A 26801-nucleotide genomic window follows, 5' to 3' on the forward strand; every position below is an offset into this window, starting at 1 on the left:
AGAGTTGGTTGGTTGGTGCGTGCGGCGAAAACTCAATTCATTGATTATTCGTGGGAAGAGAGAGAGAGAGAGACAGATTTTACATTGTTTGTTGTAACTTTGGTTCGTGTGTGTGTGTAGCTGCAAATAAAAAATAAAATGTCACGCTGCAATCCTCCGTTTCGCCGTTTCGGGGAATGCAGTTTTATTTTCATTCACTATACACGGGAGTAAACCGTTTCCATTCTGCGCAATCGGTATCACAGGAAATTCCTGGAGAAAGCGGATGAGCATCGCATCCAACTCGCTTTTTACTCATTTCCCTGGCATTTTATTATCAAAGCTTGCTTTGTCTGACAGCGAAATGACATAATTAAACCGAGGATGTAACTCAGCGAGAGCCGTAAAACCGGCAATTAATGTCAGTGGTGGTCCAAAGTTTCTTGCTCTCCTAAAAGAGAAAGAGTAATAATTGATAACGTGTGTTGCTCTGACTATACACCGAGGATGGATGCTGTCTCTTTTTCCGAGTCAACGAGGCGATGCAGCCAACTAATGCGAAGCTTCTGGAAATTTGAAACTGAATTTATAGAGATTTTTGGAGATAGTAGGTGTCAAGGATAATCACAGCGAGGGTTCTCAAAGTTTACGGTAGAGAGAGTAGCTTCAAATTAACGAACCGGCAAATGATTAATTTCTTGAATTACTTCACTGTTTTGTTATTCAAAGAATTGTTGCATCTCAGGTATGTATTTGATTATGTTATTTAATTCCTCATTTTCTTAAAAGCAGACAAAGGAATGAACAGATGTTCTCATTTACAGGCCAACAATTGAGAACATTTAGCATTGTTGACATTGTTTGTGAAATTTAGCAACCGTTTATCTCTCTCATTGTCAGGACCAATGAACAGTTTTTTGCTAATTGTAAATTTCCCGAAATATTTTAAATTTTTTGCTTGATTTCAATCCCTGTTGTCACGATCTATCCAATGGTGTGCGAATTTTGAGCAAAAATGTGGATTAAATCGTGATTTTACAGAAAGGAAAAATGCTTTTGAGCTGATTTTCTAAGAAATTTAGAAAATTTTAGCTTTCCCCTCATTTTTAGATTGTATTTCACGTTAAGAATTTTACACAAATTTTCTGTAAAGCTTTATTTTAAATGGCAAAAACGATTACAACGTTGCAGAATAAATTTGTAAGTGATTTCCTCCAGTTAAAATATGTTCTGCCTTAGGATATTCCGGATTTTTAATTTATATAGAGTAGTTTGGCTGTATGTGCAGTTTTTTTCTAATTTTTATCATTATTTGAATTTTGCATGGCTCATTAATCCGCTCGTCTTGAAAACATTGGCTTTATGCACTTTTTTACATCGTCGGGCGAAAGAGAACTGTAAATAAAAAGCAATCACGCGGTCGATAACACAAATTTGGTCTGCGAAAAAAAATATCATGCATTTGATTAATTCGCGAGTGTTGTGGCGCGCGGAAACGGACCATAAAGCTAATAGTACCGCTAGTTGAGGTCTCCTCGTGTTGCTGCTGCGGAATCGGCGGCTGCTAGCAGTGCTTGCGTTTGCATAATTCATAATTTATAACGTCTGCGGACAATTATCATCGAGAGTGAGCAGCCATAAAACATTCCAGCAGTCACGACGCAGAGAGTGTAAGTAGAGAAGCAAGTAAAAAAGTCCACTTTCATTGCCAATGTTAATAACCTCTGCGGCCGCGCGGTGGCTTTTATTGTCGCGCCCCAAGCCCTTTTTCACGTGTGCAATAACATGCAGATCAGGAAAATAATAATCAAATATTAATGAAAAAGCAGACGCGCGCGCGTCCCGTTATGTAATGAGAGAGAAAAAAACTCGTTATAATTACCCTATCTGCGGCCGAACGAGAGTTAATGGTCCGCAATAGCAATCACGCCGCGCGGCGGCGGCGGCCAAAGAGCTGCGGGCGCACCGAGAAAACCAACTCAACTAAACACTCACTCACTCACTCACCCAAGACTCATCAGCCGAGCAGAAAGTGAAGCTGGCGCGCTTTGTTCTCCTGGCAGACGCGAGAGGTGCAGGTTCTCATTAAATCATCTCGAGTGACTCACTCCGCCGAGACAATGGGACAGCATCCTCGTGGCTTGCTTGCTGGAACATACCATAAACATACGCACTCTTAGTCCTCGTTGCACTCGTCAGCATCAAAGTACAATAATATAATCACTCCTACACACGCGTCTCATTTGCGAAATGGATCAAGAGTGTGGTGTGGGGGATTAGGAAATGGAATTAATGTTATTGTACTTGAATAAATATGCGCTACTGAAATTGTCCACATCATTGTTGCTCAAGAGACCACACATCAGTCTAACTGTAAAAAGCTTTACAGAAATTTTGTAAAAATTCCTTTTAGCGTTTCTAAAATGGGGAAAAAGCTAGAAAAATTTCCATTTTGCTGTTAAATTTGTGAGAAAATCGGCTCAATTCTAGTCAAAATTTAGGAAACCTTTGCTCAAAATTCGTTGGATAGATCGCAAAGAGAGGGATCAAAATATATTTTTCCAGAAACATGGCAAAATCTGAAACTGTTCCCCGGTCCTGAGTTCACTATTTTAAAAAAATTTAAAGTGGAATGATACAGGGCAACAATTGGAAATTATTTGAATTTTTGGATGTCATAAACAATTGATCAATAAACAATCTGTTCAACAATTTGCAATAATAAAAAAGGACCTCCCTAAAATAAAAATTCAAATTTTGTCAATTTTATCCAAAATTTACAGTGCTTGGACGTATTTTCTTGGCATATTCCGATTCCTCTCGTCGAGATCTGTCCAACGGTGTATGCCACTTATTGGGGAAACTCTTGGATTTGAAATTAAATCGGATTTCAAGTAAGGAGACAGCCATTACCATTTGAAAAGCACGCTAACTTTCCAGCCAATTTTCTTAAAAAATTACAGTGCTTCTTAGGTAAATTCAGGCTTTAACTGAATCCTAAGGGATGAGCTTATGCGTTGGCAACAAACATTTTCCAGGCTTTTGCAGTATCATTCCTCTTAAACAATAATAATAATAAACTCATTAGACTACTTGCTAAATTCAACAATACAAAATGTTCTTCATCGTAGGCTTTTTAGGCTCTACTTCAAGAGGACTCTTTTATGCTTTCGATTCGTGCACTTTATCATATACATATGTCACCCTGTGAAAATTTTGAATTCGTTTTATTGAGTTTTGATCTTTAAAAGAGCAAAATCCTAACTTAGATCAACGTGTGAATTGCATTAAAATTGGATTTATAAGACCCAGTTTTAATAAATTTTTGTAGTGCAGCGAGAGATTATTTATTTAGTTGGTTGTTACTGCAATACTTTTTTAGTTTATTTTGAATTACAATTATCTGTTTTATTTTTTTCTAATTATTTATTAATCTTTAATTTAATTTTAATATTATTAAATTTCATTTATTTATTTACGTATATTGATATGTACCGCAAAGTGGTACAAACCACAACGAATTTGTACACCCTCAAAGAAAAATCAAAATATATTTTATATTCCCGAGTTGACTCAATGGTAATATCTTGAATAAAAATTAATTATATTCCTATTCTACCTGAACCTGCTCCTGTATTTGGAACTAAATTGTGTTTGATGAAATGCTGAAAATTGCAAATAATGGATGTCTTAGACACGATAAATCAGGAATTTGTTATCAGCTCTCCAAACATGTTCATATTTAAAAAGTTGGCTAGAGCCCTATTATGTGAAACATTTCAATTTGAATCTTTTCTTCCTATTATATTAGCATTAGTATTCAACGCACAAGCTCTGTTTTTACCCCCGCCCAAATAAAAAAAATCTTGTTCACTCAGTGCAATATTTTCCTTCTGAGAAGTGCGTCTCGAAAATTGGATGCAAATTATTAAGGCAATCATCAGACGGTTGCTGGTGCACAAAATTACACGGAGCGCTGCGCCATAACTGCCATCATGCTCGGCCGAGAAAATTGTTAGCCGTCCCCAAATAATTTCGAGTCGTGCACAGCGAGAAAAATTGCTCCGAAAATTGGCAGAAAAGACTAGGCATGAAGCAAGTCGCCGCCGCCGCTGCATCCGTTGAGAGCTTTAAAACTGATTATCTAACTCGGGCCCGGTTTTGAACGCCCTGGCGAGAGATGACCAGATAAGCACCCTGAAAAGTGCTTAAATATTTATGACCGCGTGTACTTCTCGACTTATGTAACGCATGACAATTTATGGCGTAGAAATTAAAAGTAACGCAGCTCCTCTATACGAATGTATATGTATTTGTGTGAGTCTTATTCATGAGCCATAGTAAACGTTTTCCTACTTTAATTTCTACAGTAAATTTCTCGTCATTGCCAGGCATGACGAGACTTTTAGAAACGCTATAAATAGATTTTCCACTTGGGAGGTATACCAGATAATTCTTTCGTGCCTAAACCGACTTGGAAATAATATTCAAAAGTGAACATCAAACCACGAGTTAGACAAAAATTTCAAATTATCGGCAGTAGTAGTTGTTTGCGCATTGCACATCATATCGTGATCGTCTTTTCGAAATTACAGTGTGAATTGCCATATCGAAACGAAATCCTCCCATGCCCAAAAGCGGCCGCGGTGAATCACAACCCGTGTGCGAAGTAAGCAAACAGTATATGTATATAAACCCGAAACAATATAATTTGGGCCGCAGTATCGAATTTTCGAGTCACGCTCGATCAGCGCTCGGCCGTAAATTCAAAATGCAACGAGCCGCACAATTTTCGAGAATCGCTGCGATCGGAATTTTCCCATTGCGGGCGAGTGCAATAAAAGCAGAGAGAGGTGCGGTGCATCATTAAATTGTTAGCGGGAAAGAACGAATTCATGTAAAATGAAAGGTTCGTGCACTTCACTTCATTTCATTTCACACTTTCCTGAATTTCAAGGCTAATGAATGCGTGTGTTGTAATAATTTCTGCGAATTTGCTTCAGCGCCTCATTCACGGAAAATTTATTACTATACTTAGTGAAATTAAGTGTAGACACGTATGAATCCTATATTAAATTTCCAAGGCGCGAGATGATCTGTTCATAGTTTAAAGGTTGCATTATTTGTTAGTCTAATGATTTAAAATTTTTTAAAAAGAACAACTGCCTTTCAGCCTACACGATTTCATGGAATGTTTGTGTCTTTTCATTTTCTAATTGCATTGAAGCGCCGTTCATCGAAATTAGTGCCTTAACCACCACAACATCGAATTTGCATTCCGCTTCAACTGGCGATTCCAAACACAAAAAGCTGTCTAAAGAAAATTACAAGCTGGATAAATGCCTCGTCTTCCCGCCGGCGACTAATTGTTGCATTCCTCAAAACGCAAACGTCTCAATAACAGTCCGCGTATAGAGAGAGAATAATGCTCTCGCCGCGCGCGGAGTGCAGTGTGTTTGATTGTGATTGAAAGCAAGCTCGGATTTTGCGTGCTGATGTGTGATAAATTGCCCCTCACCGCCACTTTTACTCTCGCGCTGTGCATGCGTGCCGGAGCATGACTACTGTTCCTACATTTTCCCCTAGAGCTCTCGTCAGGTCACCGCGTCTCACCTTTCCTCTTGTTTTACAATCATTTTTTCCATGCAGATTTACGAGCCGATTGCGTGGTCCCAGATATTTATTTACATATATGAGCCGGCCACCAACTTTACGGCGTAATTTCTTGATGAGCCTCAAATTGAGCAAAAACCTTTGCGTAATTTGGAAATCATCTTTAATTGGCAGTACTAAGAAGGTTCCTCGGTGAAAATTTGAATGATAAAAAATGACTCGTTTTTATTCTTGCTCAAAAGCTTCTATAACTATTGCCAAAGAAATCCCTAGTAGATTTTTTGCTCATTAGTCATTATAATAGTTGTCTCCGTCCCACCGCAAGCTCCAATTTATATTACACCAGTTTGGATGAGCTAGACGTATAAGAAGTTATTGATCTCTAAATTAAAGTTTAAGTGCACTTTTACGACGGTTTTGATCCCCAAAAAATCATTTGCTTAAACACCCAGCTTGACTGACTGACAGACACAGGGGCACAAAAAAAATTCCCAAGAGTTGTTGATCTTCAATATTTCATATCTCCGCTACTATCGCAAAATTTGAAACAGTTTTAAACAAAATAAATCAATTAATGTTGATTATATCATGAATTTTTCCTTACTATTAATTAATTTTCTGAACTTTTCGTCAACTTTTGACAGTTGAAGGATAGATTTGCTTAGCTCATCATGCTCTACAAAATAAAATATTCAAGTATTGAAAAAATTAGCTCCCTAAATCAATCGAGATCAAAGTTATTTAAAATAATTCTCAACTATTTTGCGTCAGATTTTCTTGCAGCCACTAAAAGAGGCGTTGGCTGCAAAATCAAAATAAAGTTTATTTGAAAACGGTAATCCCCACAAGCTTTATCTTTTAAATAATGAAATTTTTTCAGTATGCACACGAAACTTTTGTGTCTCAAGATCAAGAAAAATTTTAAATACTTGCCATTTGGTAAAAAAAATCGTAAAAATGCATTTATTTTTTACGTGTGTAAAATTAATGAGATAAATTTACAATAAAATTCCAGGACATAGGTTTTGTGTAAGGGTAATAGGCCCTCATGTTCTTAAAAACAGATATTAAGCGTGTGATTAAATATTAGAAACAGCCAAAAATACAACTTATTAAAGCTTATATCTTGATTTAAAAAAAAAATATAAATGGATGCTGTTGAAGCGAGTGGGATTGAAGTGATCTTCTAAAAAATTGCAATAAATTTACAGTTGATAGATTTTATTCGACAAGACAATTTGCATTTTACGTAAAGATCGAAGGCGCATTGTATTTCCCGTCGGTGTAAAATTCATCACCTCGACACGTTTAGTTTTCACGTTTTCGCCTTGAATTTCACGAGCCTTTTGACAGCTCACATACACACACGCGGTGCAAGCCACACCGACGATGCACGCACCGGCCCGCTGATGATATTCAAGAAGCAAGGTTAGCCGGGCTGGCAAAAAATCGGACTCAATTTGTAATTGGAACTTTTTAATGTCATCCCCTCGTCAAAAGCGGCGCGCGGCCAAAAAAGCGGCAGTCCTTCTTCGTTGCGGGTTTATTGTATATTTAAATTTTGACAAAAGGACGCAAAACAATGGGACATCAAGGCCGGCATAAATTGTTTTCGCCGCGCGCGATACAATTTTGCGACCGCTTTTTTGGCCCCGTCAGGAGTGACTGCAGAGAAGTTCCGCGTTCGTCGCGCGCGTCTTTTTTCTGCCCCCTCGCGTTGAAAGACTTTCAAAATTGACAGCGACAATGTATTTGTTCAAATTGAAAATTAATGAGCGGAAATGTAGTGGTGAAAAATGCTATTTTCCCTTTATTCACCGTCGCATTTTAATTTTAGAATTTCGTCAAATATAGAACAATCTAATTAAGAGCTTTGCGTTTTTACTTTTGCTGGCCATGAGGAGTAATTAAATTTCTGAAGATTGTTGTTCATTTCATTAGCAGTTTTACGTCAGTTTGCTGCCGAGCATGACGGTGTTCACAGAAATGAGTCAAATTAGCTTAAACTGCTTGAAAATCGACTGCTTTCCATGCCTGCCGCTCGGTCGTCAGTTCGTTGACTCGCGAGCTATTTTTAAGTTTTAATTTCGCGAGCAGGACAGGTGCAAGAAAAGCTATACGGCAAAAAGTTTGTTCAATGAGAGCTGGAAGGACGGACAGCTTGTTTCGACAGCCGACAATGCACTTGAATTGTTTCAGAAACAATGCATTCGCGGTAATTATTTTGCTCGAAATACTCCGTAGACTCTGTGAGTCAGCCGCGCGACGAGAGAGAGAAGAGCCGCACGCGGTAATTATTAAATTGCTTCGCTCAAGCAAGGTGATTACTGAGAAAAATCAATTCATCGCAGCCTTCTGCGTCCGGCAAATTGCCCTTTTTGTTGGTATTGTTCATGCCTCCCTGATGAAAATTCGACAATCACGATCGTGTTTAATTGTTTTTAGGCTCTATAAGGAGCCTGTAATTACATCTTTCTGTACATCACGAGCAGCAACCGATGGTTCATCGAACTTGAATTTGAATCCAATCTGGCAAGGATGCAAACGGCGAATAAATTTATTTTTCGGAAGTATTATTGCCAATTAATGTTCCTGCATGTTTGTAAATGCTCGCCGGGCAGCACAAAAAAGTCAGGCATTCGCGAACTGGAAGCGCAAAATTCAAGCGACATTCCAGCTGCGGCTCAATACGGTGACCGGTTTTGCTTTTCTACCGAATAAACGAAAGGATGCCGAGGGAAAGAAGAAAAAAAGTGAAGCCGGTGTGTGTATGTGTGCAAGATTAAATATTTTCACTCGCGCGCGTCTCTCCCATGTCTAGGCGCTTTTTGTCCGCGCGACGCTGGGCATAATTGAAATTCACTCTCTCAGCCCCGTCCGTCGGAATGTGTTATAGAAAAATTCAATTACAGCACTTCGTGTAAACCGTCTGTGTGCTTTTGTGCCCGCTGCAAATTGTTTCCACTCCGAATGCCACATAACCTTTTTTCAACTGTGCGCCAGGCGCCGACACTATAAGAAGATGCCCGGCGTTCTCTTAAAAGGACAATCAAAGATTATATTTATCGCTTCCATTAATTTTGTCAGTGATCTACGCGAATTCATACGAGAAAAAATTGAACTCAGAACAGGGGAGAAAGTAATTTTGAAGGGTCGGCAAACCAATAAAATTCAAGGTGTTTTGCAAGCCATTAGTTTAAAACAAACATCTTCATTTATGACACGTCCTACTTTCTGTCAATCCTCATCAGTGATGAATGTGTGTGACGCAAGCTGCAGAGCTAATTAACCACACTTAAGTTTCTTGCAGCACGTCAATATTCGCGCCTGATAACTTTTCACCTGCATGCTTGTCGAGCTGGAAAATTCGTTCGCAGAAGTTTCGTGCCTGCCGGCAGACTCGACCTTCGTCGCGAGTGTGTACTCAAGGGGGCCGAATTTTTCCAGCCGGCTCGATTTGTTATTCCGACGCACGTGTCGATTGTTCTTTTTTGCACTGGCTAAGCCCAAATTAAATTGCGGCAGCAAAAGGCAGCCAGCCAGCCGGCGAGATAAGGCGCGCTTGACCGCAGAGAGTCTTGTTTTCCACTCGAATTCCCAGAATCACCCGCAAGTGAGTCGCTTTTGACATAATTTATTGCACAAATTCTTTTTGTCCGCCTTCGAACCCCTTTTTTTGCCACGGCTTCTTTTATTTTAATCTCTCCTGCTTTCGCATTCACAAAATCGCTCTTCGCTTGTGGGTATCTGATCGAACCACAGCAGCCGATATTTTCGTCCGTCCAAATTGTTCACTCGGGCGGAATAAGCGGAAACGCTAAGTGGGAGCCGCCAGCGGTAAAATGCTCGAACAAATCCAATCTTGTACTCTGTAAAATTTTTGAACCAAATTCATTTTTATGGTGTAATTTTGTTATTAATTTTTTGATGGAGAATAAATAATCAAAATATCCCAAACACTATATTTTTAGGACGTTTGATCGCATTCCTGTTTTAATTGAGCTCTGTGGCTTCTGCGCAATATTGGCTGAACGTCAACGAAAAGGTTTATACAAAACATCACTTTGTGCTCCAGGAAGCGTAAGCGGCATAAATCAACTGGTTTGGCAGTCGATCTGCAAATTTATGCGGAAAATGAAGGCAGCGCAGGTGTCTGCGAAATTAAAACCGACAATCGCTGCTAAAAGAATGGCAATCGGACAATAGGGCAGCGTGGAAAAAAATTTATTCGCTAGAGCACAAAGGAAGACAAAGTGCCAAATTGAATTTCGTGCGTCGGAGCAAGAAAATATATTAAGCGACCGAGTAAAAAATAAAAACTCCGCGCGCTCTTTAGCCGCAGCGACGCGAGAGCAACAGGCGCAAAATATACGAGAGTGTGTACGCTGCGCGTGGTGGAAATAAAAAAAAATAATAAATAGCTAGGTGGTGGCACTGGCACACACACACACACACACACACACACATACGGCGGGTAATATACAGCGCAGATTTGCGATTTGACCTTCGTGCGCGGACAGATTTAACCAAAGTGGACACCGCGCGTCTGGCTTTCAGCAGCTCTACCTGCCATTACGCTTGTTCCTCCGCTCGAGTCGATCCGTGTTTCGACTCTGCGCTGATGATGAGGACAAATGATTATTCAAATGAGATGTAATTGCCCTGCGAGAAAGTGGCATGTATACGATATTATCCATTCTTTTGATTCTCTATCGTTGAAACCAGACCGACTTTAAATTGCATCTTAAACCTTTTTTCTGTAAGCTTTAATAGCGAAGAATATTTTGAATAGAGATTACGTAGAAATAGGTAATGAATAAATGAGAGTTAAAAGACTTTTTCATGGAAGAATAAGACTCCTGTTTTTTAAGAGATTATTCGCTAATATTTAAAGAGGAATGATACTGCAAAAGCCTGGAAAATGTCTGTTGCCAATGCATAAACTCGTCCCTTAGGATTCAGTTAAAGCCTAAATTGACCTAAGAAACACTGTAATTTTTTGAGAAAATTGGCTGGAAAATTACCGTGCTTTTCAAATGGTAATTGCTGTCTCCTTACTTGAAATCCGATTTAATTTCAAAACCAAGAGTTTCCCCAATAAGTGGCATACACTGTTGGACAGATCTCGACGAGAGGAATCGGAATATGCCAAGAAAATATGTTCAAGCACTGCAAATTTTGGAGAAAATTGGCAAAATTTGAATTTTTTCATTTTTTTATTATTGCAAATTGTCTAACTTGCCCGACAGCAGCAAATTCAACTACTGCTTTTGAGTGGCATTTTGAGTGAAATAACTTTTGCCCCTTCTCAGGACTCACCAATCTCATGTCAGACACTTTGCTAGGGTAAAAATGAACCTAAACTCGTTTTCCAAGTGTAGGCTCATTTATTTGCACGTTTCAAGTTTTGCTGTTGTACAAATCACTTAGACATAACTCTCGCCTTTTCCTCAACAAGCGTAAAAAGATAATCTGATTTCGTTTAAAATATATGTGGAAAGAGGTAAAGAAGCATGCTGGTATATTTACACCTGCACCTGTGTGTGAGTGTGTGTGTGAAACGCTCCGCAGTCGTCTCTCGAGTTAACTCGCCCGTTTATGAGATGTCAGAGTGATAATGAATAATCACCCGGCGGTGAATTAGAATTTTTCCTCACACCTCACCACACGGTGCGGTCAGGCAAAAGTGACTGGCGGGACAGTGCAAAAAACGAGAAATTCCTCCTCAAAGTGCAAAAGCAAGAATTATATCAAAGCGTGGCATGGCAGGTCGTCGCACAACTTCATTATGCGCTGGGGGTTCGCCTTGGTGCTGACCGCAAGATGTGTCACATTTTTTAGGATCACACCACTCCGACGAGAAGCTTACAACGTACATAGGTGAAGCTCGCAAAACAAGTTTCAATTTTCTAATGAAACGTTGTTTTGCGTTACCACTACCTCTCGTTGACGAGCTGCTAGAATTTTTTTTAAAAAATCTACGCTCAGCACATCCCACGGGCTATGAACTCACAATCAGGGGCCGCAGGGGAGCTTTGGGCCCAATAATTACATTTTTTCGCCTGCCTGAACGGAGGTCTTTGATTGAGAAGCCAGACATTTGTCCCTAATATCGATGGAAAGGAGCGAACACCAGCAAGTGGCGCCTCCTACCAGCCCGTTGATCTATTTGAGCGTTTTTACAGTCTTTAAATTAACCACCCTTTGCTATCTCTGACATTGGGAAGCCAGAAATAGATCCCAGAAATGCTCAAACATCTCCAATTGTTTTTAAACTCCCTAAAAATGCAAGCCAAAAAGATGGTTTAAGGTAAAATCTTTTTTTTAGAAGCAAAATCAAAAATTTTATAATACTTTTCTCACAGCTTGCTCCTTTCCATAAAGTGGAGTGAGTGCGGATCCGATTGAATTAAAGCTATGAAAACGAGACCTCGTCACCCTGACTGAGAGACTGCAGTTCTCGGAGCTATCTCTGTGTGTTGTGTGTCGGTCGGCGGGGCAAAAAGGCAGCCCACATGTGGCGAGAGCAAAAACCTGCCGCAGCGGTCGTTCTTGTGCCCGCCTCACTGCACTTTTTCCTGGATGCAGCGCGGCTGCAAGCCAAGAGCTCTCGGCGGGTGGCACTCGCGGTGGTGGCCACCTTGGCGGCGGCCGGCTCAGCGAGAAAAGCCTCGGGCGAGGGTGGACCGGCGACAGGGCGTGGTCGACGCCTTTGTTGCCCGCATCTCGCTGTTTATATTTTATATGCCGCGATCGCAAGACCAGGTGAATAGTCTGGCTGCCGCAACTGTGACAAATTTGCCGCTTCTTTCAGCCATCAGCAGTGACTGACCCCTTCAATAAACTGAGACGTCTCGCGTCTGACTCATATTTAGCACTGCCTGAATCTTCATTCGAAAATTTAATTTAAAAAAAAATGCAATCGTTTTTGAGTTTAAAGACCGTCCTTGACGAAGTTTCTGAGCACACCAATCGATTCTTGAGGGTCTAATTAGGCAAAAAGGATATTTTTCCGACCAATAAGTCAAACCCGACGAAGAACTTTTTTGGCGCCAAAACAATATGAACCTGAGAAGTGCGCATGCGTCAGAGCTGGTTTGCGCAGTTGCAGAGAGACCGCCTGTTAAATGACTTCTTTGTTAGATCCAGCCAGCTCTGACGCATGCGCAGCTCTCGCATATAGGTTCATATTGATTTGGCGGGAAAAAAATTCTTGCGCTACGCACGTCGCGCTGCACTTTTTGGTCGGAGAAAATTTCCACTTTACCTAATTCGATCCTCAAGAATCGATTGGTGTACTCAGAAACTTCTACAAAGACGGTCTTTAACTCCTCTCGAAAAGGGCACTTTTTCTCTTTTTCTCGGTTGCACTACAGTCTGCGGTCATGGTTCCAACTTATTTTGTAGATTAACTATATTAGGGCGCTTGTTTAACACCAATTTGGACGCGGGTGGCTTCAGTAATTCCGACTTTTACAATTAGGGCCGTCAGTTGAAACTCATTTAACATGCATGGGGTAAAATCAGGGCTGGGAATTAGAATAAATCGTTTTTTTTATTTCCAGATCTGTTTTTGCGGTTATTTGCAAGCTAGTTTCTCCCTGGCTTTTGCAGCTATTAAGTTTTGATTTTTAGCTCTTTTGCCAACTTTTATAAGGCAAAATTTCAATTAAATTTGTTTTTTGCACGAAACAATCATTTTAAAATACTGAACGCTGTGAACCCCCAGATTTTCAGACTGTTTAGCATAAATTTTAAAGGTAAAACTGGTCTATTTTGAGTTTTTTTTTTATGAAGTGCAATAAACCGCAAGTTTGGAAAACTCTCCGGGAGATTCCCAGCCCTGTGGAAAATAGGACCAAAAAGATGAGCAGGATGCTGCGAATTTAATGCGCACGGGAAGGCGCAAGGAGTGCTAAAAATACTTTAAAACAGTTAACCAGGTCTCATAGATGATCGGATGGGTCTTATTGTTCAAAAAATGATTCAGACAGACAATATTGTCCGGCACGCGGTGCACGGTGCATTTGCAATTCAGCGAGACAAACAGAGACGAGAGGACGAAAGGCAGCAAGCGCTTGCGATTATGCAGCCGGGGGTCAGCAGCGGGGTCAAGTGCATGACGGAAACTGGAGACGCGGCGCAGCCAGGCTGGTGGCGAGGGCATAATGGCCGTGGTTGCTTTGCTTTGCAATTGCTGCTGCGCAGGCCAATGCGATAATCAGCGCTCGAATTTATTTATGGCTCGCCGCAAACAACGATCGCCGCGGACGCACGAAGAGGGACAAACAAACAAACAAAGAGATAAATAATAATATCGGAGGGTCCCGCAGAAAAAGCCGCCGCCGCCGCCGCGCGGACAAGTCAGCGGGAAATTTATGAACGCGCCGAGCTGCTTTTGCGGCGAATTCCCGCGGCGAGCGCGCGACGCCGCCAATTATTGGCAATTTTTCTCCCGCTGATTTGACACGTCGTTTTATTAGAGAGAGGGGTTTTACTTTCAGCACGAGTTGGCCCGCCGCTGAAAACAAAAGCACCTTGCGGAGACAATCGCGCGCGTCTGCACCATCGCCAAAGGTCAATGGCAACCGCTTGAAACATTATACATCATGTTGCATGTACTACTGGCTGCATTTTCGCCGCCGCGAGTCCCTCAGCATGTAAGGCTGGACGTGCAGCAACGTGTGTATGAGATATCGCTCTTTGTTTGAGAGGGTAATTTACATTTCATCGCCGCAATGACTCTTTCCATGCCCTGCCCCGCCTCCTTTGTAATACTATTAAGTGATTATATTCTCCTATGCAAGGAATCTCTCTCTCTCATGCTGCAGCTTGTTGAAAAATTGCAAAGTGTTCATATTCAATTTATCCAGCGTATAAAATGCAAATCGGTAATGGCTGTAGGGAGTGGTTAATTTAATCATCAGTTTGGTTGGCTCTTCCTCACACAATACTTTGAGCACAGCAATACGATTTTATGGATTTTTTAATCGCTCGTTTGTTGCAAAATCACTCTAAAATCTTCTATAAGAATATAGAGACTGCGAAACCTCTAAAATCCAGTTTCCAATTGCAGTCCATCTCTCTCCCAGTGAAAAAACTACAAAAAAAATAATAAAAAGTGAGAAACAACGAGAGGGTTTAAGCCTTCAAGCGAAAAATCATTATATTTTTAGAGAAATTTGGTAAAATCTAATACATACGTTATTGTACATTGTAAATAAAAACTGTTGCCAAATTTTACAAACTATTAAAGTGAAATGATGCCATAAACAATTGATCGATAAACAATTTGTTCAACAATTTGCAATGATAAAAAAGGACCTTCAAACAGTACAAATTCAAATTTTGCCAATTTTCTCCCAAATTTACAGTGCTTGAACATATTTTCTTGGCATATTCCGATTCTACTCGTCGAGATCTGTCCCACGGTGTATGCCACTTATTGGGGAAACTCTTGGTTTTGAAATAAAATCGGATTTCAAGTAAGGAGACAGCCATTACCATTTGAAAAACACGGTAACTTTCCAGCCAATTTTCACAAAAAATTGCAATGCTTCTTAGGTCAATTTAGGCTTTAACTGAATTCTAAGGGATGAGTTTATGCATTGGCAACAAGCATTTCCAGGCTTTCGCATTATCATTCCTCTTTAAATTGTTGTCTTTATTAATCAAACTTGAAATAATAAATTGAAAAAGTTAAATGAAACTATACAGACTTTAACGAGTATCGAGACCCCCAATTTTCTTTATGTCATGAAACTAACATCGGCTGAGAGCTCTCTTAAGGAAAATTAATATAAAATTAATGTAAAACTAAAATATTCATGTTCTCCCAGTTATTTAAGCAACTCGTTTTACTCAATTTTTTTCTTGCATAACGACGAGTATAATGAAAAGAAAGACAAAGATGCTGGTGTACCCGGCTTGGTACATAATTGAAAAGGAGCATCTCAATTTTGAAACGCATGAATAATAAGTATCAAATTAAAGCCGCTTAAGTCTGTGGAAGCTCCTGTTCCTGTGCTGCATCAGTGTAAGTGAAGAATTCGCCGGTCTTGAAAGCAATTTCGTGTTCCACATGCAGCAGGAGCAAATTAGCCACGCAGCGGATCGCGATTACGCCGCGATTGCTCTCTCTCTGCTCACTGTAAGGGCAGCGAGAAAAAAGCGGAAAGCAAAACACAGCCAGCACGCTGCTCTGCTCTAAGTGCAGTTAATTTAGTTCATGCTCGAGATGCAGCTGATTTCATTACCCATTGTATTATGCAGGCGGCCATAGGTTTTATGAAAAACGCAGCCTTGGACTGAAAAATGCGGCCTGTCCACTCGGCGCTATTGTTCCAGCCGAGGAAAAAATGCCCGCGCTCGATCAATAATTTACAGGCCTCTTTCTTTGCACGCAATAATTTATGGCCCATAAAGTGTTCTTGCGCCGCGCGCGAGTGAGTGAGAGAGAGTATAGTGCAGACACATTTTATAAAACACACGCGTGATATATTTATCGCGAGACTGACTCTGAGTACATTCCGACTTATTTATACGCATATTGTTATTAAAAGCGTGGGCGGTGCAGGAAGAATTCTCTAGCTGTCCGCCGAGTGCGTGTTTGACAAATTTATGCCCGATTTTTGCAGCTGCCCTGCACTCTCTGCAGAAGTGTGGGTGGACGCGCACACGCTGCTTTATCATTCAGCCCTATAATGTGTGATGAAAGACGCATTTTTATTGCCGCCAGTGTTCTTCGCGCCTGCCTTTCAATGACGCATGGCATGCACTGCTAGACGCAATGCAGACACGCGAATAAAACGAGCTCTCGTCAGCACTTGCCTGATAAAATTGTGCTGGAAAACCTCCACGGACAGCTGAACGTTTAATAAATTATAAACGCCAGATGATGACAATCTTTTTTGTAACTTAAGTGCACTAAGACTTGCAAGTTCCCGGACGGGCGAGAGGTTTATAGTTTTTATTAGAAACTGTCAGAAAGGTTGATATTTTTGCTTTTGTACGCACAATTTATTGTAATTATTAAAGTGACCTCACTCTAAAGGGTCCGTCTGCCAAGGGCAACTATAAATAAAAGATGGCAATTTATTGTTAACTTAATTTTAAGAAATTTTAAATTTCCCTTATTTCTTGAAAAGCGGCAAATTAAAAAAATAGAAATATTTGGAATCTACTCAGCAAGACGAATTTAATGATATGCGATTTTTATACTTTTGCAAAACTCTCAAAAATCGAATGCTCAAATGTAAAATGGCTGTTACTATATAAATCGGCCGTGCCGTTGATGAGTCCCATTTTTAAGCATTGAAATTGGCCTATACGAGTGCTGAAGGCGCTCTTCTCTTTTGTTATTTCTTGCATGGGTATTTGCCAATAGCCGCAATCTAAATCAAGAGTGGAGAACAGGCAGCACCCCTGTGTAAGCGAAAAAAAACAAATTTCTCCCTCAATTCCGGAATCGTAGGGTTCGGTAGTTCCGTATTGTCCGTGCTGGTCGGTAGAGCTGACAATCAATAAAAGTGTAAAAAGCCGATTGACAGTGCGAACTGATCAGAGCAAAATTTTAATTCCCATCCGCGTCCTTCTGTGCCACTGGCAGGGAGGTATTCATTAAAGCAAACAACCCTCAGGCGGAGTGTTTTGCTCCCTCACTTGTCAAAGAGCTTTATTTTTTTAAAAAATTTGCTGTCATAAAATCCAACTTAAATTTTGCAAATATTTTTTGGGGCCTCATAAGTTTAAATGAAATATATTTACAGCTTACGAAAGTATTCCGAATTAAAAAATATTTTCAAATCGTAATCTTAAGAATAATCTCCCATAAAATGAAAATTCCTGGAACTCAGACGCTGCATGCTGCAATTATTCTGCAAGAAAATAATGCAAAGTGTCTCCCTGCGAGCCGGTTTCTGCATGAAGTTGTTAAATCACCAAGAAAACTAGCTCGTTTATATTTTTGCAAAGATATCATATCAGAGGCTCATATTTATTTATGCTGCAGACTTGCGCGGCGGCGGCAGACTTATTTATTAATGCGAGCACTCTCTCGTTTGGCTGGTCTTCTCTTGCATTCGAATTGTGTGCTAGCTGCAGTGGTGCGCGCCGGCGGATTTAATTTCGTCGTAATTTATTCCACTCGCGAGAGAAAATCCGGAGAGGGCCGAGCCGCGCACGTACCACAGATGCACTTATTAATCTTGCCACCATACAGAGTGACACAATTGTTGAAAAATGGAGTTCCGCGCCGACCGTCTAAGTGGACGTCTCTTCAGGTAATAAATCCCTACGTGCTTCGGATTCAAATCTGAAAAGTCAATTACTCGGGAACTTTGTTGCTGACAAATGGAGAAATAAAGGATATATTCTGAAATCAATTTTTTCTGCTGATTTCTTATTTAAATATTTCAGTATTTAGAGCGAATGAAATTATATGTGTGTATAAATTATTTTCACTTTTTTTTTAATTTAGTATATAGTAAAAGGCGTTTTAAATTCCAAGTTTTCGCACGAGTTCACTCCAGCGTAAACTCGAAAGCCGCAATACGCGTCTTGAATTATATTTTGCATTGGCTGGCCGCACGCTGCCAATGAACTGCATTTCCTGGGAATAATGAAGCGACACGCACTCACGGAGGAAATTGATACGACCCGCGGCGAAAAGGTATCCGCGCGACGCGATGCAGGAGGATTACGTGAAAAGTGTGTAAGAAAAGCAAGAGGCTCCCTCGCCGCGCGCTCTCTTATTCGCGTTTACGTGTGCAAAGGTTAAGCACAACAATGTGCAGTGACCATGGCATTACATATGAAAAAGCCGCGCACTCATTCTCCTGCAGCGAAAAAAGCAAGCGCATATGTGTGTGTGTGTGTTTGTTGTGCGAGGCGCTTCTTATATTTATTCCTTATCTCCGCGCGCTCGCTTGTGGTCACGCTCATGTATGAAAATATTATTGCACTAGGGAATATACAACATATCGCAGCTGCCGATCTCTTCGCTTTCATTGACGGTCAAAAGCGTTCCTTGTTTTACTTTCTCTACGATGCGAAATTCTCTACTTTTCATCATATCGCATCTAACGAGAATTACGCGGGAGCAAAATTCCCTTTCGAGATCGTCAATATGGGGGTTATCTAACGCTGTACTTTCTTTTGGAGGTTTTGGAGCTTACTAGAATTCATTTTTTAGCTCTGTGAGTGAAAGAAGAATGTGTAAAAATATTAGCACTTCTAGATAACTCTAGTTTTTATCTGTTGCCTCATTATTACGTTTTCCTTTGACTATTTTTCTGGGCAACTGACAAAATATCTTTGCAATCTGGCCTCTAAACTGGTTTCTTAAAAATAAATATCGACTTTACTCGGTTAATCTTATTTTAATTCACCAAAAACCATAATTAGATTTAACTTTTTGATTTACTATACCAATATGTTTGGTCTAGCGAGTCTAGAAATTTTCTTACCTTCAATATAAAATTTTCATTGCCTTTCACGAAAATTTTAACAGATTATAAGTACCCAAAAATATGAAACTGAATCTATTGTTCAGGACCAGATGATTATGGCTGTGAATTTTAGACGGCTGACTATTTTTTTCTGAGTTCCAAATCAAAGCAGAACCATCAAATGAGCACGAATCATACAATTTTATGCTGTTTGAACCATAATTGAAATCGTCTAAAACTGTCTAAACCGTCTAAAATCGTCTAAAACCGAATATTTCGTGGTAAAAAAAAACTTGAAATTGATATAATTTAACCAACGGTGGGTAGTTTTGCAATTCTAATGGTTAGAACCAAGGATTTGGCAGTGACAATATTTGCAAAAAATAAATCTTTCTAATTTTCGCCAACATTTCAATCACTAAATCTCGGGTTCCAATTGTCAGAATTGCAAAAACTGCACACTGTTCGACTTGTCTTAACCTCCTCTAGATAACTAATGGAATTTGGGCTCTATTTTTCACTTTAAGAGCGTTTTCAACAGTGAATAAATTTGCTGAAAGTGCTAAAATTCACAGCTCTAAAGATGAAAAAATAATTTAACTAACGAAACCTTGTCCAATGCACAACATCTGATGAGCTTAAATGACCTCAAATCCTAAGTGGTGACTCACGAATGAAAAAGGCAGAAAAAGGGATGAAAATGTTGACCTTTTTAATGAACGTGGTCGGACGTAGAGCACCCCCACCTTGTTACTTCCTTAACTCTGCCAAAGTTGCACATTCGTGCCCCACAAACCGTTACACTATAGTTAAATTAAACTTGCACCTATTTCACATCTTTTAATTGAACTTCATGTACGTTAAATAGTCGTTCTTGCACTTTGAAAAGAACTTCCTGCACGTTAAATAGGTGTTATTGCTCGTTAAATAGAACTTCTTTCATGTCGAATAGGTTTTCCTGCTCGTTAAATAGAAGTTGTTGCGCCCTGTTAATGAAACCCGATTCTGCACTCGACGAAACGAGGAAAGCACGCCACGCCGGTGTCCAACGAGTGCATTCGCGGCGGTAAAAAATGATTGCACGAGCGAAACAGATAATTCATCTCCCTCGGTGCATTTCTTTTCCAGCGTATATCTCTGTTCCTCTCTGCGCGCGGCCGCTTCTCGTGCGCCGCGCGGCTGCAGCGTCGTGATTACGCCCTCTTGTCACCTCTTTGTCCGCTTATTTATTGTTTGATACTCATCTCCCTGCATTCCTCGTGTACTTTGTGAGCGCACCGAGTCCCATAAATAAATAAATGCACTCTCGAGAGAGAGAGAGAAAGAGAAAGACGGCTGGCTGCGGCTGCGGCGGCGGCGGCGATGCACAGGCCATTTGAATATCAACAAAACGTCCCCAACAGGAAAATGCAGAAGCAACGCGGAGAGATATTTGTCTCTGCGCCGCGCTGCGCATTCCGCTCTTTGTGTGAAGAAGAAGCGCCGTTTATCATCCGCACAGTGATTAATGAACGGATTTAAAACATTTTTGAGCTTGTTTGTCAAATTAACAACTAAGTGAGCGTAATGTGCGTGCATGTGATGTGGGAAGTAAGTGATAATTTCTTTTAAACTCGTGTTTGCGTTTTTTTTAATAAATTTAAGTGGGCAACGGTTGAAAATTATTTGAATTGTTGGATGCTATAAACAATTGATCGATTAACAATTTGTTCAACAATTTTCTACAATAAAAATTCAAATTTTGCCAATTTTCTCCGAAATTTACAATGCTTGAACATATTTTCTTGGCATATTCCGATTCCTCTCGTCGAGATCTGTCCAACGGTGTATGCCACTTATTGGGGAAACTCTTGGTTTTGAAATTAAATCGGATTTCAAGTAAGGAGACAGCCATTACCATTTGAAAAGCACTGAAACTTTCCAGCCAATTTTCTCAAAAAAAATACAGTGCTTCTTAGGTCAATTTAGGCTTTAACTGACTTTATGCATTGGCAACAAGCATTTTCCAGGCTTTCGTAGTATCATTCCTCCTTAAAATAATTATTTTAATAATTTAGGAAAAATTTCTTAAAGGAAATTCGAATGCTGATATATAAATGCTTGTGGATGAGTTTTAATTTTTTTTCCTGGTTTGTTGTCATAAAATCAAGCTTTATTTTGGCCTTTTTAAATTTTGGTAAGTTTCAAAAAACTATTTTCAACAGCTCTTCCGGGAAATTAGACAGAGGAAAATATCCCAAAAATTTCCAATTCGAAAATTTTTCCACAACTCGTAAACCGCAATTTTCCTTTGACATGTTTTCATCTTCTACGATATTTAGTTTACTTAATATTAGTAAATTTCAAATGCATATTTCTATATGGAGCCCTGACCGACCTTTAGTTTGAGTTAACTAACGATGATTTTAAATTTATGAGTCGTTTAAATTCTACCAGTACATTAAAACAGTCTACAAAGTGTCCTTAACAATTAATAGCATTTCTATCTGATGAAACATTAAAAATAACGGCCATAAATAAAAAGCTAGCCTTGTTGAACTGATCATTAAGTTAGCTGATAAGTAGAAGAGGAAATAAATTTTCTTCGTGCTCTTGTAAAATCTGTTAACATCGAAAAAGAAGTGCACCAGTTACAGTTAGCGTGGACAAAAGTGTGTGTGTGTGTTTTGCAGAGTGCATAACCCCGGCGTGCATGTGTGCTGCATATCTCACCCGGCGCGGCGGCGGATAAAATCTCGGCCATAAATTACGCCGGCTGGCCTTCCGCCAAGACAAATATCACGGCTCACCAGTCATAATAATTGTGCCGGGCAGACATACAGACGGAGCAAACGAACGAACGAACGCGGCGGCGGCGGGGATAGAGTGCAATTATTATTAAACGGCCGTGGCCAAGGTGTCCGCTTTATAAATCATCATTACAGGCATCTAATTGCAGAGCCGACCGCGCCGACATCATAATAATCAGTATCATTATTATTAATAATGATCAAAAAAATGAAACGAGCGCGATTTCCATTCGGCATGCATATAGCGATATCTCCATCGCTCTCGTTATTAATTAAATCAGCTCGATCTTTTGTTTAATACCGCCGACACGCTCACTGTGTCTTTCGAAGCAGCAAAAATCGTGGGTTTTGCCAGTAATTTATACCTGTCCAAGGTACAAGCTCTGTGTGTCGTTCATTCACTTACCAAAAACTCGCCATGTTTTAATCGGAACATACGAAAGTTTTTGTAAGCTAACCCATAAAATTACAAATCTATAAATAATGGCGTAACAAAATAATCTACCGTTGGAAAAATTAGATGAATTGAAGATTAAAATAGGAAGATTTTCCCGATAGTGTATATTTTATTATTTTTTCAAATAATAACAGGGTTGCAAAAACCCGCATTTTGTTAAAAAAAAATGCAGTGCAGTGGTAAAATGCGTTTTTTTCTTCAACCTTATTTTTCAAACTTGAAAAATTATCGGAGAAAAATTTTTGGAGAAATTGAGGCAGCAAAATGGCAATTTAAAAGAAAAAATCTTGCACAGTAGAGGAAATTTTGAGCACTCCGACCGAAATTTTAGATTTTCACGGAATTAAAATGGAATAAATTCATTTCTTGCATTTCTTGCGCAAGAAATTGGTAAAAATTGAGTGGTAAAAACCGTCAAAAATCAGCGGTGACAAAAAAATGCAACCCTGAATAATAATCAAAGAAAATTTGGTCAAAGGATGTGCAGCATTTTTTTTATCTTTACCCCTTTCAATCATAATTGATTTATTTCTAAGAAAATCTTCCCTTTGAAATTTATATTTATATTTTTAAGGACATGTTGCACGTGTGTTTAGTTCTCTAATGTCAATTTCAATCGAGTTGGAACAGATGAGTCACTAATAAACAACCAACCGAGTGAGCACGCAGAAGGTATAAGGTAGAATTCCACCACCTCTGATCCATGTGCACCCGTGGAAACGAGCATCAGTTAATTTAGTTAGCACCGCGTCTCTGCGGCGAACATCATGCTAATGGACCCGGTAATTAAATGATAATGAACACCGCGGCGAGCAGCGCGCATGTGTCTGTACGCTGATTTATTACAAACTCTCAATCGCTATTATCATTTAATTACTCGCGGCGGTAGCTGCTGATCTCGGCGCGCAGGTTCCATCAAGCGGCGATTTTGTCATCGGCTTGACGTTTCAATGAAAAGCCTTTTCTCGCCGCCGAGAAAATGAGTGCACTTGTCAACGCTCGGTGCCAATTAAAAATTAAAACGCGAGCTGACAGCCGAGAACGAGCTTCCCTCGAATTGAATTTTCCGAATGCATGCGCGTTGCGTGCGTTTTCGGTGTGAAAGGAATGCTGTAGGCGCATAAGTTCATAGACAGCCGCTGATCAAATGGAACGAGAGTGAAGGTAAAGTGCACTCACTCGCATTGAGTCTCGCAAGAGCAATGATATTCCTCGTGAACTTCAAAGAATCTCAAAGAATCTCAATGAATCATGCACTAGAGAATTTCAAGGTATTTACACAGTTTTTAAATTAAATCAAAAGTGATTTAGTATCTAATTGAATTGGAAAAGTTTAATGATTCACACTTTTTGTGATAAATTGACTTGAATGGTTAAACGCACACTTTATTTATTATATGATAGGTTTCTTTTAAAGTGGGTGAGGTGCCCGATAACATCGTGAACGAACAACATTGAACAGAACACATTGTTGGCTTTAGCAAAGGAGGTTCATTGAGTTTATTGTTTGTTAAATTTCATATCAGTTTATCTCTTCAAAGTGTAATAATGAGATCAGGACCAGGGAACAGTTAAATTTCAGATTTTGCCAAATTTCTAGAAAAATTAATTATGTTTTCGTTTCATTTTGATCCCTATCATTGCGATCTATCCAATGGTGTGCGAATTATGGGGTAAATTTCCCTTAATTGTGATATAAATCATGATTTTACAGCAGGGAGACAGTGCTTCTTTTTTGTAAATAGCTAAAATTGAATTTTTCAAAAATTTTCTGTTAAGTTTCGTTTCAAGGGACCATCGCACCGGGACCTTTTTATTGAAATGATTTAAATTTTTCCCGTGAAATTAATTCACGCATGGGAAGCAGCTTTATTATTCCTCCCAAATCCAAATGAACTCGTCATAAAAATGTAAGAGGAAAGAGGAACAAACATACGGCACGCAGCCCGCAATCAACTTCCAAACGTCGCTTTTTTGGTAAATATTTTCAGCCAAGAACAAGCCTAATTCAACCAAAATTAAAAATATATTTGACTAATTCTTAAATCCCATCCCTTAAATTTATTATTTTATTAATGGAAAATTTTACTAAAATATATTTTTGGTCAGACATACCACGTGCTTGGGAGAAAATCAATTTTGAAAAATAAATGCAGCTATTCAAGAGTCCATGTTTTCAATGATTGGATGGCTGCAAAGTCATATAAAGACTCATAAATTTCTGTATAATATTTTAAAATGAGTCTCTCCGAGAATAACGCATTTTGATTTTGAAATTTATTGTCTCAAAATAATTGTTCCGAGAAGGCGCGTTGTGAACAAACGATATAACTGCGGGTGCACGCGGCGTCCGCGGAGTGACAGTAATTGCACAGCGTTTTACACCCCGGCTCGGCGCGCAAAACGTTTTCATGCAAGTGTCAAATTCAAATTTACGAGTGAACAGAGAGAGTGCAATTTAATAAGCCTTGCACTCGAGTGCAGCCGTAAATCACACGTGTGCGCGCGGTGCACTTAAAACGAATTTTCCCAGAAGCGACGCAGACCGAAATTACAACAAGGGGAAAAAATTTGTCGAGACACTCACCCATAAAAAGTGCACTCTGAGAACGAGCAGATTCCGATTTCGCTAGGCAACCTGCAGAGCACCAGCCTCGAGGAGCCGCTTGCAATGCGTCAGATCGGCGGTCGCGCGCCAAATGCCAGCCGGAGCGGAGAACCAGAACCAGAGAGAAAGATAGTCAGTCTTCCACTTCTCCCGAGACACCTTTACCTGCTGCCACCAACGCCATCTGCATCTGCACTCCTCCTCCTCCTGAATTATCGCTTGCCGATTTCTTTATTCCTGCACTAATTTCAACGGAAAAAAATCACCGCAGTACACCAGATACCTTGGCACTCAAATTTCAATTTAGTACTGGTGTAATCAAAAACCTGCTGCTTTGTTATTTTTTTTAACCTCTGCTCCGCACATCCTGAGGGCTATGAACTCACCAGAGGGCCCAAGTGGTCGCATAACCCCAAATTTTGGCCATCTTTTCGCCTCCCTGCACTGAGGGTATTTTTTTGAACGTCAGAAAGGCGCTGGAAAGGTGCAAACGCCAGCAAGTGGCGCCTCCTACCGGGATTCGCCAATTTAGCAATGCGCAAAAAATGCCACTGGTTTTTAGCGCAAAAAAACGGCTGGAAAGCCCCACCAGGTGCGGGGTTTTCCGCATTTTTCCTAATTTAACCCGAAAATAGTCAATTTTCGCTCCAAAGAGTCTGAAATTTCAGAAAAAATTACGAAAATTACGTTGAGTTAAAATTTTCAGTCTCTTGGTGGGACCATTGGCTCTAATACTGATTTTGGTGACTTTGAAAAATCCCTATTTTTGGTCATCCATCATGAGAATTTTTTATTTTCCCATAAAAAAGCATGTGTTTCGGAAAAATGCGCTAAATTGCAGAAAAACCCGTGAAAAAATAGTTTCTTGCAATGCAGTGGATTTTTCCGGAAAAATGCGGGTTTTTGCGAACCCTGCCTCTATTCAGGCATTTCTAGCCACTCCATTTTTGACATTGGGAAGCGAAATAGATCCCCGAACAGCTCAAATATCTCCCACTACCTAGACAATCCTGAGAAATACCTTAAAAATGCGTGCAAACGGTCTACCTTAGAGGACAAACATGCGTACAACAGATTCCAAGTCTTCTAATTTTAGTCCGCATTACATTTTTTTCTGATAACCATCGGGATATTCAAATTAATATAAATTGCAGTGTCAAACAGTGTAATATATCAACTTTTGAAAGTTTAATTTGCGGTTGGTTTGTATCTCGCGGCCTGCAAAATGTAAATTCTTAAGTAGGAACCCCCTCCGATGTTCAATTTTTTTGGTATAGGGAAGCGCCAAATTTTATAATTATATTTATGTGGTCTAACCGGTTGATTGGTTAATTTTTCCCACACGTTTATCAGCAAAAAACATCAAAATTCCGAATAATCCTAGGCTTGATGGACCTAAAAAATCCCTTGTTTAATAAAGTGATGGATTTAATTCAAATTTTGGGTATGCACATCGGTTCAGGGAGCGAATATCTGGTAATTTGTAATTTGCTAAATTTTTCACTTAAGATAGCGGGGTCCAGATATGCGATAAAATTGGTTCCCACTGCGCAGATCCAAGATGGCGTCTGAATGTGGGAAACAAAAAGCTCTCTTTGGGTTGCCGTACAAGTGTCCAGAGTTTGTTTTTATGATCCAAAAGACACGAATAAGTACAAGTAAAGCAAATTATGTCACAATATAGACGAAAACTTGGTTCTTTTCGCGCATTTTCACGTGACTGTTTTTTCGCGCCACTCTCCACCGGACGCCATATCTGCGCGTCGCACCAATCTGGCCCCCGCTGAATAACGGGAGATATATTCCTTTGTAAAATTGTCCTCTTTGATCAAACACTACATTTTGTCACGCGGAAACGATACTTCTACAAATAGAACAGCAATCCCATCCCTACCAAGAAGGGGAAG

At 39.8% G+C, this 26801-nt stretch overlaps 1 protein-coding gene across 2 annotated transcripts in view; it reads right to left on the minus strand.

Annotated features, from left to right (window-relative positions):
* The window catches only part of LOC135943102 (uncharacterized), a 42723-nt gene extending 17694 nt beyond the window's left edge, over positions 1-25029 (minus strand). Inside the window, exons 1-2 of one of the 2 annotated variants that reach the window (XM_065489510.1) lie at positions 24874-25029; positions 1987-2127 (exon numbers count right to left, since the gene is read on the minus strand). The gene's annotated coding sequence lies outside the window, so the exon portion shown is untranslated. Of the gene's footprint in view, positions 1-1861; positions 2128-24873 lie in introns of those variants that run through there. The other variant, XM_065489511.1, reaches the window with a different exon arrangement.
* Positions 25030-26801: the final 1772 nt, after the last annotated feature.

This window comes from Cloeon dipterum, chromosome 4 (assembly GCF_949628265.1).
Source record: "Cloeon dipterum chromosome 4, ieCloDipt1.1, whole genome shotgun sequence".
Taxonomy (NCBI): Eukaryota; Metazoa; Arthropoda; class Insecta; order Ephemeroptera; family Baetidae; genus Cloeon; species Cloeon dipterum.